Here is a 14,264-nt window from a genome sequence, read left to right on the forward strand (position 1 = left end):
CAAGAGGCACGAGAAGTGATCTGAACAGGTTAAATGCAGATGAATATTATGTTTTGCACACACAGTTGTAATATTCATAACGTGGTAATTGCTGAAGGATGTCAGAGTAAGCTTAATTCCTTTAGCAGATGTATGTAGAATAGAGTTTTTCCCCCCAATACACTTACACAATCCTAGTGTGCCTAAATTGATACTGAAAGTGTATTTCAGAGAAGAGATCTGGGAGAGTGCTTGTCTCATTTGATGAGGCAGGACCTAAATAGTTTAGTGTGTGCAATTATTTGGGCCAGCTGTGAGGAGTGCTCTTAAACATCAGGGACTGTTCTCAGTTATCAGGCAATGCCTGACCCCACAAATATATCTGGACTTTAAGTAATGAACTATACTGAATAAGTGTATTTAACATGTACAATGTGAAGAGGGTAACAGAAGTTAGAGAATCCGAGTGTTCTGTCAGTCGCCTGAATATTACCAAACTTCGTTTTCATGTGTTTGTAATTTGCTATTACAAATTATTAAAATGGCATTTCATTCACCCTGGCATGTGGGTTTTGCTTTTTTAGAAAGAAAAGCAGCCCTCTTGCCACTGCATTGGAGCAAGGGCACCCATACCAATGGGAGCTCAGAGCATAAAACCTCATCAGCTGTGTAATAATCCTTGTAAGATTTGTGGTATGGAGAATTTCCTCAGGAGTGCTCTCTTCCTTCCTACGGATTGGAGAGTTGTTCTTTTGCAGAACTGATGAGGGACAACGCTGTTTGTTTGGACAATCAGAAACAGAAAGAAAAGGCACCTGTCCTTTCCCTTTTTATTTTGTTTTGTTGGGGTTTTTTGTTGTTTGCCTTTGGATCACTCATCTCAATTACTTCATTCTTTTCCCCTGCTGCTCCTGATTTCTAAGTTACTGGCTTCTCTCAAAGGCCCTGCAATTTTTAGGCCTTTTCTTAAATCTTCATATCCTGGAGATGTTTCATCTGAGATATTTTACAAATTACACTTAAGATTTAAAAATTAAGCCTGCAGAAGCTGTATCAGAGATGACTGTAGACAAATTGAAAAGCAGGAACCTCTTGACAGTGAGTGCAATCTGAGCTTTCAGTGAGCTGGAAGTCATGAGTTTGATCAGGAATGATTCTTAGATTACTTTCTTGTGAGAATGAGTTTATATGGTCATGTCATGTGAGTACAGCTATATCTGAGGGTGTATCCATGTCATTTAATAATGTTTGAATCTAGTGGCTTACTGCAGACGGGATTAAAGCTGACAGAATAATTTATTTCCTGTGACTTTCATGAAAATAAAAAGGGAGGATATATCATGTTCTCCCTGAATTATGGAAAATCTGCGGTGGGAAATTTTGGGCAACAGCATCCACTGACTAAAGACCACTGACTAAAAAGAAGCCTTAAGTAAATCACAACTTTTTAAGAGATTTCAGTTAAAACTTGCGTCTTACACCTAAAGTTAACAAACCATGGGACACAGACATGTGGGGGACCAGGTTTTCTTCATTCTGGTCACAAGCTTTTAAGATTGAGGGAGTTAAAATATCTGTTGAGATCACAAAAAATGTAAGAGGCTGAGGAAAGTAATGAATGGAGTAACTCTAACTACAAAGGAGACCAAAAAATGGGATTACTGGGGTGAGGGGGAAACAGCAGATGAGGAATTTCTACACCTGTTGTGTGTGAGGGGGGAGCTCAGGAAGAGAAAGGGCTAGCCAGGAAGGGAAGGAAAAGCAAAGGGAAGCAGGAGGAGAAAAGAAAATTCAAGTTGGGAAAGGCACCGAGAAAGGCTTTGAAGATCACTGGGAGGAGAGATTAAACAGAAACTAAATTAGTTTTAATTTAATCTGTACATTCTCAGAAGAAATCAGTGAACTCCTATCCAAAGAAGTGCAGGCGAAGCAGAAGGAGAACAAAGGGGTTGCAGGGAGAATCAAATTTGAAGAAGAGGCAGGTCTGGGCATGGGAACCAGTTAATTTTAAGCACTGTTTAGTGAATGTGTCACTAATGAATGTGTCAGGGATAATGAGTGCTGAAACTTGTGGTAGAAGCAGCCAACCTGGCCACAGGAACTGTATGAGAGGTGTTGTTACATGACACAGGAGCGGAAACAGAGAAAGATGCTCCTGTGAATGAGACAAACTAAGAGTTGGTTGGGGGGCTTCTTTCTAATCTTGTGTAAATAAATCACCCCCATTAACACAGAGCTGTGATTCACCCATCTGAGCACTCTGGATTAGCACAGCTCGGTTCCACTCCCACCCTCTCTGCTTGGTGCACAAGTTCCCTCTCTGCTCACAAGCCCAATATCCACGTGGTGATGACTGTGCAGGGAGAAATGGCTGGAAAAGGAACCCCTGAGAAGGCTCCAGGCGGTCTGGCGAGGGGATGGAGCAACTGTTTTGTCAGTGGACAAATGGTGGCAGTGTGCACAGGGTGACCAGATTCCTGAAGCAACTGTGCTGGCTGAGCAGGGTCTTGACACAGCGGTGACGGCAGACCCGGCTTGCAGGAACATTTAAGTAGCTGTTTCTATTGCCAAACTATTAGCCAGATCTTTTTCAAGTGGCCTGGCCCAGGGAAGTGTTATATAAAACAAAAGAATAGCTGATTTGCTGCTGTTAAACCAGGAAGAGTGGCATGAGCCGTGAAAAAATGTAGAGTATTCCCACTTTACTGGGTACAGGATAATCACGTAGATTCCCAGTGGCTGCTTTGCAGAGGGACTACAAGACCTGAAAGTAAACCTGCTTTGGGTTTAAACTGAGCTTCCTAACATGAGATTTACTCTGTGTCAGCTTCTTCTTCCCCTTGCAAAGCTCTGCTCTAGAAGACAGCAAGGATTTGCAGGGATGATCTTCCAGAAGTCTTGAGAATGAGGAACAAGGTGGAGAGGACAGATCACCTGTGACATGCATGACTCAAAGGCATTCCAGTCATTTTGCACAGCAGAGACACTTATTAAATATCCCAACAGCAAAAGGGATTATTATGCCTTTTATCCCCATATAATATCCCAAGCCACAGGGCACCCGTCTGAAACCACATTCCTGACACTCTCCTGCCCCTTATGTAGGAATGGTTTGGGGAAAGGGGGAATATTTAACCATGGTAGCTCATGAGGGAAGGAGCTGTGATAGCGCTGGTTCCTCCCAAGTGGAGTTTCAGTACGAAAATACCATGTGTGGTCAGCACCTTGATTTCGGGGCATGGCAGGACCCGAGAAGGAGCTGATCCATGGGCAGGGTCCTGAGGGATCGCTCAGGGATCCCGCAGTCTGGGGAGAACAGGGGCTGCAAGGGTCACAGGGACCAGCCGGGCAGTTTCACCCCTCACAGGACACAGGAGAAGTTCCTGGCACGGTCTGAGGGCAGCCTGACCGCTGCTCCCACACCAGGGGCTCCCGTGGGTCACCCCGCCCGCCCCAGGCGCCTCCCGGGGACACCCCACCGGGCGCGGCGACTTGCAGCCCCACCAGCCGAGGCAAGGGACTGCCCCAAGCCCGGGGAGCCGCGCCCTGAGGAGACCGAGGGCGAGCAGCGAGCGCTGCCCGAGGGAAAGCAGCGCCAGCCCGCCATAGCGGCCCCCGCCTCTCCCCGCATGGCGGAGCCACTTGGTACCTCCCTCCTCCCCCCACCCCCAGCAGTGGTTTCACCCCACCCCACGGCGGGGGGCGTGGCCTCCCCTCCCGGCTTTCCCCGCCCCCTTCATCCATATCCACGAGGGCGAGGCGGGCGGAGCCAATGCGGAGGGGCGGTGCGCGCAAGCCCCGCCCCCCGGCGATGAATATTGATGAGGCGCGCCGTGGCGTCGGGGGCGGCGCGGGCGGCGATTGGCCGGGCGCGGCGGCGCGCGGTGACGCGCGCGGCGGCGGTGCGGGTCCCGATTGCTGCAGCCGCTTGTCAGTGTGACGAAGATTGGCACCCGAGGTAAGCGCTGTCACTCAAACCCCGCTCCAGCCCCGCCGTCCATCACGGCGCGCCCGCCGCCCGGGCACGGCCGCACCGGGGAAGCGGGAGAGCGGCTGGGGAAGGGGCGAGCGGGGCGGCGGCGGCGAGGGGCGAAAGGGGCACCCGCGCTGCGCCGCCGCTCGCACGGACCGGGGGGTTTAAGGGGCGGTGGCGGGCGCGGGGAGGGGAAGGAGGGGAGAAGCGGGGAGGGGTGGGGGGGGGAGCGAAGCGAGGAAGGTTCTGGAACGGCCGCCGTTCGCCCGTTGTGTCCCGGCGGGGGCGCGCGCGGGGAGGGGAGGCGGGAGCGCGCGCGGGTCCGCGCGGAGGAGGAGGAAGAGGAGGAGGAGGAGGAAGGAGATGGGGGCGATGGGATGGTGGGGGGAGGGAAGGGAAGGGAAGGGAGGGAGAGGAGGCGACGCGATGCTTAAAGGGGCAGCGCCGTGCTGGCCGCTCGGCCGCGGCGAAGGGAAGCGGGGGGCGCTCCGGGGGCTGCACAGCCGCCCCAGGGCCGGAGCGCGGCTCGGGGCGCCGCGGCAGCTGCACGCCGCTCTCCTCTCTCCCCGCTGCGATCCCTCTCCCTCTGCACACCTGCCCTGCCCCGGGGGACAGCAGGAGGGGACGCGGCGATGCCCCCGGGCTGAGGGATGCTCCCCTCGCTTCCCCGTTCTTAGAAAGCGGCGCCCGGCCGGGGCAGCGTGCGCTGAGCCGGTTGGGGTTTCACCCTCGTTTTTATCCTCTTTTCGCCGTGACCCCGTGCTCTCCCGGCTGGGTTTTGAGCTCTCGCCTTCCCCGCAGCCGGGCCGAGGGTTCCCGGGTGTTTACGCGGCCGCAATTAGGAGCTGAGACCTGACACTGCCCAGAGGCCTGGCCGGGATGTGTGTAAACAATAATAAATCAAGCGCTGGTTTCATCCCCGAGCGTTGCCTCAGTGAGCCACATGTCCCAGGTCTCTGAGCACTCCGTGGCTTTCCCTCATTCCCATCGAGTCTGGCAATTAACAATGTAACAATATAAGTAGTTAGCGCGTTTGTGTGATAATTCTCTGTATAGCTTGTTGCTAATTGTTTTTATAATTTATTAAATATTTTCTGTAGCCTTCAGTGGTGACATGCAGTGTACTTTTAGAGGCAGATCGCAGTATTTATTTTTTTGATCACCTGCTGTTGCAGTTTTTGGTCCCTTTTTGCATTTTTGTCTAAGGAAATGTCTAGTGTGGTTTGGGGAGGGAAAGTCCCGGAATGGTTTGGGTTGGAAGTGACATTAAAGATCATCTTGTTCCACCCCCTGCCGTGGGTATGGACATCTTCCACTATCCCAGCTTGCTCCGAGCCCCATCCAGCCTGGACACTTCCAGGGATAGAACATCCACAAGTTCTCTGGGCAATTTGTTCCAGTGCCTCACAGTAAATAATTTCTCATTCACATGAGATGCTGTATCTGGAATGAGACCCTTAAAAGTGAATCAATTGCTGGTTTGCTGGCTTTTTTTTTTTTTTTTTTTTCCATGTGCTCTTAAGAGCTGCCCAGGAAAGATTCATTTTTGTCCTTGCCCCTCTGTGGAATATGTTGTGTGCATTCCATGAAACAGATCACAGGAACAGGGAACACGGGCATTATGTTTTGGATGTTGGAAAACACTTGGGCCAGGATCCAGGTTAACAAGAGGGTTTAGGTCACTTTCAAAGTAGGCTAAATGTCTCATTTAATTTTTTTGTTTCTCTAGAAAATCCTTTCTTTTTACAAAAAACATGCACATGTAGTTAGTTCCTAATTTTATTCTTGGCTGTGCTCTTGCACAAACTTTCACCAGTGTAGATTGTTTGATGGGGGGAATTGTAACAACTATGGCTTAGGATATCCACACGTCTTGCTGTTCTCAGTACTGTGAATACACCCAGAGGTTGTTCCCTGTCCTCTGTGGATATAATCTCTTTATGGGCTGCCTGTGCTGTGGGGTTATATCCCTTTAGCTATATTTGTATGTGTGGTTGGAGTGAGATGGCTTCTGCAGCTGCATGGAGTCCTGCTTTTAGCCCCTGTTAGCTGCACGCGTGAATTTTATGGATTGCACTGAACCAGGAAACAAATTGTTGTGATTGTATCAGAAATCCATCCTTACGCGTATTTCCAGGCTGTGTCAATGCTACAGTATCAAGCAACAGCAAATGCCTTTTGAGAGCATTTTCTGTCAAGTAAAATTGCATATATATCCTTTTCTGAGTCTGTGTAGCCACATAGAATCATTGCATTCAAGTTTTCAAAAATTTCTGAGGAAAAAAAGCCCAAAACATTTCACCTGATCTATTCAAAATAATTCTGATTATTTTTTGATGCATATTCCACCTTCAAGTTATTTTATGAGCTGTACAGAATATTTTTACTTTTGATTGTCACTGCTTGACATATTTTTGTGTCATCTCAATTAAAGTATCCACAGGAAAACTTCAGTGTAGGTTTCACTGTGTTTTCTTTGCATAATCTCCAGTTAAGTGGTGAAAGGCAGAGCTCAGCGTGCTTCAGTCAGAGGGTAAAGATGGGGGAGGCTCAGATAATTTCTTATTGATCTCAGTGGATTTGGGATACTTTTTTTTTTAATCTGTACTTTTTTGGTTTGCTGGACTGAAATTTTTCTTATTACCATTTCCTATGTTCTGATAGAAAAACCAAGAATTCTTCACATTTTTAGTACATTGCTGTTCTTAGAGTTGGTGGGGGTTTTATTTTGTATTTGGAAATTTCATTTAGGCATGTAAAAAGTCAGTCTGCTATTCAGTAATTTACAGCCTTGATTTTTACTCTTAATCTCAATACAGTTTGAAATATTTGGTTAAATAAAAATAACGTTTTAAAGCTAAGTCCTTGCAGTCTTCCCTTATTAGGACTGAAAGGAGTTTAGAAAGAAATATAAATCTGAATTAATTTTAAGTACTTTAGTCTTATAAAATGGATATGTCTTTTAGAAGCTGCACTTTCTTATTCAGAATTTTGCTTTCCAACTATATTTTTCTCATGCCTTTCCCTGTGCTGTAAAGGCAGTGCTCTAATAAATCCCTAATAATTCTGCTTGCTACCACAGCAAGTTTAGGAGTGTTCAGGAGCAGTTCAGTTTCCTGGAAAAGAGTAACTCTTTGGTGATATAAAGCCCTGTACTAGTGGCCAAGGGTGAATGATCCACAGAACCACCACTGTGGCAGTGGAACTGCCTGTTCTAATGGCCATGTTAATGTCCTGAATGAAGCAGTCCAAATTGTATTTCAGAATATTATGTCGTGCTCTGGGAGCCAAATGTTGCCTCTGCAAAACTGGCACATATGTGAAAGCGTACAGTAAAGCAGATTAATATTTTTATTTTGGTCTGAGTAAGACCCAATTCGATTTTTCTGTGTGAAATTAAAAATTTTGCAAATGTTGCTTCTCTAATAGCAGCAGCTGGTTACTTCAGTCTCACTTGTTCAAAGAATCTGTAGGTTTAAAAATGAGAAGTCTCAGAGGGCTTTATTTTGCCACAGCTCAGTGCTGTACAAAATGTAAAACAACTTACTGCTCTTCTAAGCAAGAGGATTCCAAGAGCAAGGAGAAAAAGCTGCTGATGGAGTTCTTTCATTTGCTTGCTTGCTGCCAGATGTCACCAAAATCTTTTACCCAGACCATTCTAGATCTCCCCAAGGAGAACACTGAAATATTCACACTTGTAGCAGGTTCATCACTTTGTTCACTGAGGCTGTTTCATGCCAGAACTGTGGAATACAGGACTCATCAAAGTGGAACTGGGGGTGGGGTAGAAAATAAAATAATGGCACCACAGATCTGGAAATGCCAATTTTGTTGTTATGGAGCTGTGACAAGTTTTTATGAAGTTGGTGAGGGGCAGTAACTTGGTTCCTCTGCCAGCAGTGAGGGAACACCAAGTCATGTATGGCACTGAGAGGCAAAAGTTGGTGTTAGAAAGGGAAATAAAATTTAGATCTTGTTCTCGCATGGTTGGTTCTCATCCTTCCCAGGAACACATTGTTTGGGGTTTGATGTGGCAGCTGCTCCAGGCCATGCTGTACTCATTTTTTAGTACATAGGTGCACAAAAGAGGTATTTGCTGTTAAACCTGAGGGCTGCTTAAGTACACAGAGAGTCAAAAGGTGATTTTTGAAAATAGGAGCCAAGTGTGATAATCACAGCCTGTCCCTCACCCTGCTGTGCCTAGACATCTGCAGCTCTCTCTTCTGCAGCTGATGGGAAATTCAGGCAAAAAAAAGTAGAATATGGCAGCTTACTTCTGGTGTACTGAAAGAGGGATGCATTTCTTTAAAACCTCCAAATTCCAAATTTTTTTTTTTTGTGAGCTTTTGGAATTGCCTGTGTTTTTTCTTGAGGACAGAAGAAGCTAGGAAGTGTGGCTATATTTCACATCCTGCTTGGCTTTTTATGAGTTACATAGCAAACAAAGCAAAGGGAAAGGGATATTATCATACTTACTGAAAAATCAAGTCCAAGCCTTTTATATTCCAAGGAAACAGAGGCAATTAGAGAGCAGAAATTGCAGCTTTATACATGTTTAAGATGCCTACAGAACAGGGGAATGAAAATGTATGTGCTATGTTCTGTGGTTTTGTAATTAAAGAACTTCTAGGTCAGCCTGATCACTTAATTATGTGTTCTAGCCCATTTTTCTGTGTTCTAGACTATGATAGAAGAAATACCAGAAGTAAGATTACCTGGTTGGGTTGTTATTATTATTTTGAGCTGTTGTTTTCAGTAGCTGATTTCTTAGTTGTACTCAAATTTGTCATAATGAGTATGTTAGAGCACGGTTATTCTGGCAGCTTTAAGATAAAATGACTCAGCATCTTGAAAATTAAGAGAAAGTAAATATGTTGATTTAAAGGAAAGGGGGAATTGTTCTTAAGAACATACCAGCAGTTGAATTGTGGAATTTAGTGTGGCAGAAGGGAAAAAAGCATAAGCATTCCCACAGAGTACATGGCTGTTCCTTGGGAAATTTCAACAGGCCATAAGTTCTTGGAAAACATGGTTTATATATGTTTCTGGGCAAATATTTCTTAACTAAATTACCTGAATATTCCATGTAACATCAGTGTCTTCCTGTCTGTTGGTCCTTGCATGTCACCTGCCTGTGCAGTCATCACCTGGACCAAGTAGTTCAGCATGATGCAACTCACAGCAGTAGGTGATTTGAGGTGGGTAAGTTTAATCCTAAAAAGTCTTTTGTTACCCCACTACCCCTAGGCAGCAGTTATAACTCCTGGGGGCATGGAGACTGGTGTTTGGGAGAGGTGGGAAACAAGAGTGGAGCAGGAAAGGAAGAGTTGTTATTTAATCATCCTTTTGAAAAGAAAATAACAGTTCATTTTGGGGCCTGAACTTAGTAGCAAAACAAAGTTGTTCAGGTTTGACCAAATGTTAGAGTCAAAACAGGGAAGATTCTGGGAAAGTTAGTGATGGATTGGAACTGGATTTGACACAGCAAGGGCTCTCCTTGAAGGACCAGGATTTTGTGTCACTTTCAGGTTTTTTTGGTTAGTCCAAGTTAATGCTTGATTCATTGATGGGGTTGTTATTCCAGAAATCATAAAAGACATAAAAATGAAATAATTGGTAAGGGAACATCTTGATCTTGAAGTGTTTAAATGCCAAAAATGTGTAGAGGGCATTTTCTTATCCATTCAACATCCCAAGTCCATTTTAAATGCAGTTACTATTTAAATAAAACTCTTCTTCACCCTTCAACTGAACTTCAATAGCATCAGGAATTCAGTCCTTCATAGAATAATTGGAAACTTTTATGGTTTTACAGTAAAAATGTTGGAAAACATAACATATGCTTACACAAACTGCTCACATTGTAAAGTATTCAATAGCAATAAAGGCAGAGAGACTGGTGGTTATTCTGTGTCTTCTTTATGAAACCACAAAGTATAAACACAAAACAAGATTCATTTCAGTCATAGTTTATTGGGTGCTGATGCAAATCATGATTAAAATAGGATTTCCTGTTGCTTTGGTTTAATTTGCCTGGAAGGAGATGGTTCTAAGAGTGTCTCCAAAAGTAAGAGATTCAGGATGTGCTTGTGTGGATATTCCAAAGGCTTCAGTGGCAGAGGGATGGAGTTGTGTCTGTGGCATAGACAACCCTGTTTATCCATGTGGGGAGTGCCAGGGAAACAGGGAGGGTGGTGCAGCTGTCATCTTTTTCTGGTTTATTGATTTATTTTTTTTTTAAATGAAGTTGTGTTTGCAAAAGTAATTAAATATCATTAAGTAGGCAAGTTGAACAGGATCAGTTCCAGCTGTGGAAGTGCTCATACACATCCTGTGGAATGTAAGAGGTGTTTAGTTTTTCCAATGCCACCCTCTTGCCACGAGAGCAGCAAGGCACACACCACGCTGTCTTCCTAATATTTGGGTCCAAAATGTTATGACAGCACAGTGGGTAAAAACTGAGGGCCAAAAATCCTTCTCTGTCCTGTAACAAGAAATATGTGTGAGGATTCATGATGTGTATGTGAGGATTCTCAGGCTTGAACCGTAAAAAGTCCTTCAGTTCATAGTGTTAAGAATACAGAAAAAAGGAATCTTCATTTACGATGTGAATATTGGTGGTGGATGAGGGAGTGATGGGAAATACTTCTGCTCCCTCACAGCCTAATCCCTCAGCAGTCTTGGAGCAATTAAAGAGGGAGGTTTCCTTTCCCCTGAGTTTTGTTTTTCTCTTGCCAAAATTGCTGTTTAGTCCCCTAAATTCCTTACCATTACTTTATGGGGCTAATAAAGCCGGGTCAAATGACAGTGTGAATTGGGTAGGAGAAACTGAGATGCTGCAGGAAGTTCCTTCAATCTGAGGATCTTCCCATAGTCAGAATGAGGATTCCATTTTGCAGGAGGTAGGAAAGCAACCTGAGGATTTCCTCCTGGAATTCCAAGAGCTACCTGGGGGCAGAATGTCTGGCATACTGAGGTGACATCATTTTATGGCTGGATTGGGTAGGATTCCTCATCTTGTCCTTGTTAAGGAGGATTGTGGTAAATTGATGATGACATGAATCAGGAACGTGAACCGTGATTATGCACCTTTCCCAAGAAATATGCTGGTTTACACACAAAGGATATCTGCAAAATTGGGAGCTGGAGTTCTTCACAAGACCCACATCCCCTCAATTTTACTTCTGTTGTTGTGCCTGGAGGAATTTATATGATCTATGCATCCTTAATATCCATTTTATAAGTTAACTGCATATGCAATTTTAGCTTATAAAGAGGCACATTTTTAATAAGTTTTTTATTTGGTACTTGTAAATAGGAGAATTTACAGAATTAAATGTACCAAAAGCTGAATTTAAGCAAAGAGCGAGTTGCTAAAGGAACACAGATCTTTTAATGAGGTGGATTGTTGTTGGTCATGCTGTGTGACAATATCTGGTGTGCTTGGGAGGTGGTCTGTGATATGAACACTTTGTATGGCTTGTTAAGATCTGCAATGGAGGGATATGAAAGGAGGACGCTATGAAAGCTTAATGAGACAACAAAGCTGTAGATACACTGTTGGAGAGGTCTTGCTGAATAAAGTCACTGTTACATAGAATGTATGCTCAAAATCCTACATGCAAAACAAGGTTGATGGTAGCTTGGAGTGTAGCCTGTATTTCTGCAGAAATTCAGCTTCAGTTTTGTTCTTTAATTTATTTTTAATTTTCCGTTTCTTAAAGTATCATTTGCATTTTTTAAAATGTAATCTCATATCCATCAAGATTAACATATAAATAACTCCATTGCACCACCGAACAATAAAGGGAACAAAGTGACACAAAATAAATCTCATTTTACTGCAGCCAAAAATTGGTTTTGTGGCTTTTTAGGGCTTGGCTCCCAGGGCAATTGACAGCATAGCTGTTGTATAGTAACTGAGTGGCTGTATCTGTGTGACAGAACTCCCTGAGGCTGGGATTATGTTCCTGAACAGGAACATTGTCTTTCTTAAAAGTATAATATTCTAAATAATGACTGTGCTTTGTAAGTACATGAGGCAGAGGAAATGGAAGCCACCTTAGTGCTGAATGAGGAGAACATTCTCATTTAATAAACTTGCCTGCATCAACTTCCTATTGATTTGCTTGTGTTAATTTTGCTGAATGACTGTGTGGGCAGGGTGGTGGAGATGGATAACCACTGCAGCAAAGGTGGGATCAATCCTGGATGCCATGTGTATCCTACTTACTGCTTCATTAGCAGAATCAATTATTACTATTATTATTATTTGAACCTGTAAAAAGACATTGATCTTAATGTCTGCTCCTATTTGTACACGTGAATGTGCTCACAGGTCTTTGCTTCCTACGCAAGCTGAAATGCAGAATGAGAGAATGACTCAAAAGAGGGTTCTTCGACGCTTCAATGAACAAGTTCCTGTTTCACTTTGTAGTAAAAACCTTACTGGTGATTCACTTTCTAAGAGACACAGCAAGTTGCCCTTTGTTTTGGTTTTGTAGTTAGGTATTTTTATTAAGGTGGCATTACTTTAAAGCTTGTCTGCAAGAGGAATAAAAGGAAAACACAAATTGGGAATAGCAAGTCCAGGTTAAGACTCCGCAGTGCCTTGGTGTTGTCTCCACCCCTTAACAGGTGGATCTGCTCTCACTTCTTGCCCCCGCTGAGATCTGCAGGAAGACATAATGTGCAGGCTCAGACCTCTCTTGTCTGATATGTTTTAGGGTAGACAGCAGTATGAGATGTTGTCCAGTGTCTCTTGGAAGAGGGCAATACAACTGCAATATCCTCTGGCTCCTTCTCAGCCACACCTTTCCCTCTGCAGCATCTTTCCCCTGGGCCTGTGTTTCTTTAGCACCTCTTTGTTCCTGCCTTGGTATCTCCTAAGCTTGAGATGTCCAGAAGCTTGTTATTTCCAGAGTTTCAGCTGAAAGCTTTGCAGGCAAGGGCTACTTCTTCATATATTGAATATTTTTGACCAACCAGATCTGGCAGCAGTGGCACCATTGATTCTTGGCTGCAGATGTTTCTGAATGGAAGAGCAGAATATTTAGATTTGCAATAGTCCTCCTTATGTCTGACCAGAGACAAGGAATAGATAATTTATCTATTTATCTATCCCAATTTATCTGGCAGTGACCTCCGTTCTGAGGGTGCCATGAGTAGTGAGAAATCTTTTATTTGAAAGTAGGCTGGTAAATTGAAGTGAGAATGAGTACCAAAATTATACTAAATACATGTGTGAAGAAGGGAATAAGAGGGTTATACTGTCCTCAGAACAAAATTAAGAAGCTGCAAAAGTGTGAGAAGCCCATTGTCTGTAGACTTAGATCTTTGAGAGTTTAGGAAAAAGAATTTTTATTGTGCCATCTACTCCTTGAACCTTCAAGACCAGGTGTATCACTTTGGACTGAAACTCCTTACTCCAGTGTTCAATCTCTAACCAGTGGCTGAAATTTAAATTGCCTTTAAGCTCCTCAGATATCTTCCATGCTCTGTTTAGAACCAGAACCATGAACCAGAGATGGAGTCTAGACTGAGTGGCCTTTCACATTTCTTCTGTGAACTTGTCTGAAAAAAACCATCACTTTTTGAAAAACAACACACATATAAATTTTGCTTCTCAAATCCAAAGACCAATTTCATCTTGCTTTCAAAAATGTTGGAGTTAACTTTCTCTTCAGTTTTTATTGAGAACTTTGTCTATGTGAGAAACAGAGATAATCTGATTCAAGATCTCTGCTGTGTTTTAGCCATCATATAAGTTCTGGTGGCCTCTGTGCAACCTTAGTGTCTGGAGCTTCCCCTGAGATGATTTTTTAATGCTTTGCAGCAGTTGTGTTTTCTAAATATTCACAATCTTCGCTACTTTGCTTTCACAAGCTTTACTGGTTTTTTTAAAGTAGCTTCAATGTATCAAATGCATGCTATTAAATATAATTAAAGTAATTTTAAGTGGTAATTTTTGGAAAGCTTTTTAAAATTGCCTAATAATCCTGTAGCAGAACCTGTCTTCACAGAACACAGGATCCTAACAATGGCCCATTTCTAGCACCATGCTTTGATTTTACCATGGATTGTATTCAAATGATCATGAAGGAGATTTAAATGGGGGGGGAGGGAATCTCACACTTTTCTTGATTTCGTGCTTAATTTTCACAACACTGGTGAGTTATTCCTATTTGCATTTCATAGTTTTATTTTTGGGATGTGTCTTGTCTAGTCTTAGCAGACAGACACCGAGCCAGAGAGTAAAATATGGAAGTTGAACAGCGAGTGAGTTATTATCCAAATGGAGCCTTCTGTTAGA

The 14,264-nt window shown here is 43.7% G+C and overlaps 1 protein-coding gene across 2 annotated transcripts in view; it reads left to right on the plus strand.

Annotated features, from left to right (window-relative positions):
• Window positions 1-3,817: 3,817 nt before the first annotated feature.
• The window catches only part of PKNOX1 (PBX/knotted 1 homeobox 1), a 38,680-nt gene continuing 28,233 nt past the window's right edge, over window positions 3,818-14,264 (plus strand). Inside the window, exon 1 of one of the 2 annotated variants that reach the window (XM_085044596.1) lies at window positions 3,818-3,937. The gene's annotated coding sequence lies outside the window, so the exon portion shown is untranslated. Of the gene's footprint in view, window positions 3,938-8,333; window positions 9,151-14,264 lie in introns of those variants that run through there. The other variant, XM_085044635.1, reaches the window with a different exon arrangement.

Source organism: Lichenostomus cassidix, chromosome 1 (genome assembly GCF_008360975.1).
Source record: "Lichenostomus cassidix isolate B80296 chromosome 1, HeHo_3.0, whole genome shotgun sequence".
NCBI lineage: Eukaryota > Metazoa > Chordata > Aves > Passeriformes > Meliphagidae > Lichenostomus > Lichenostomus cassidix.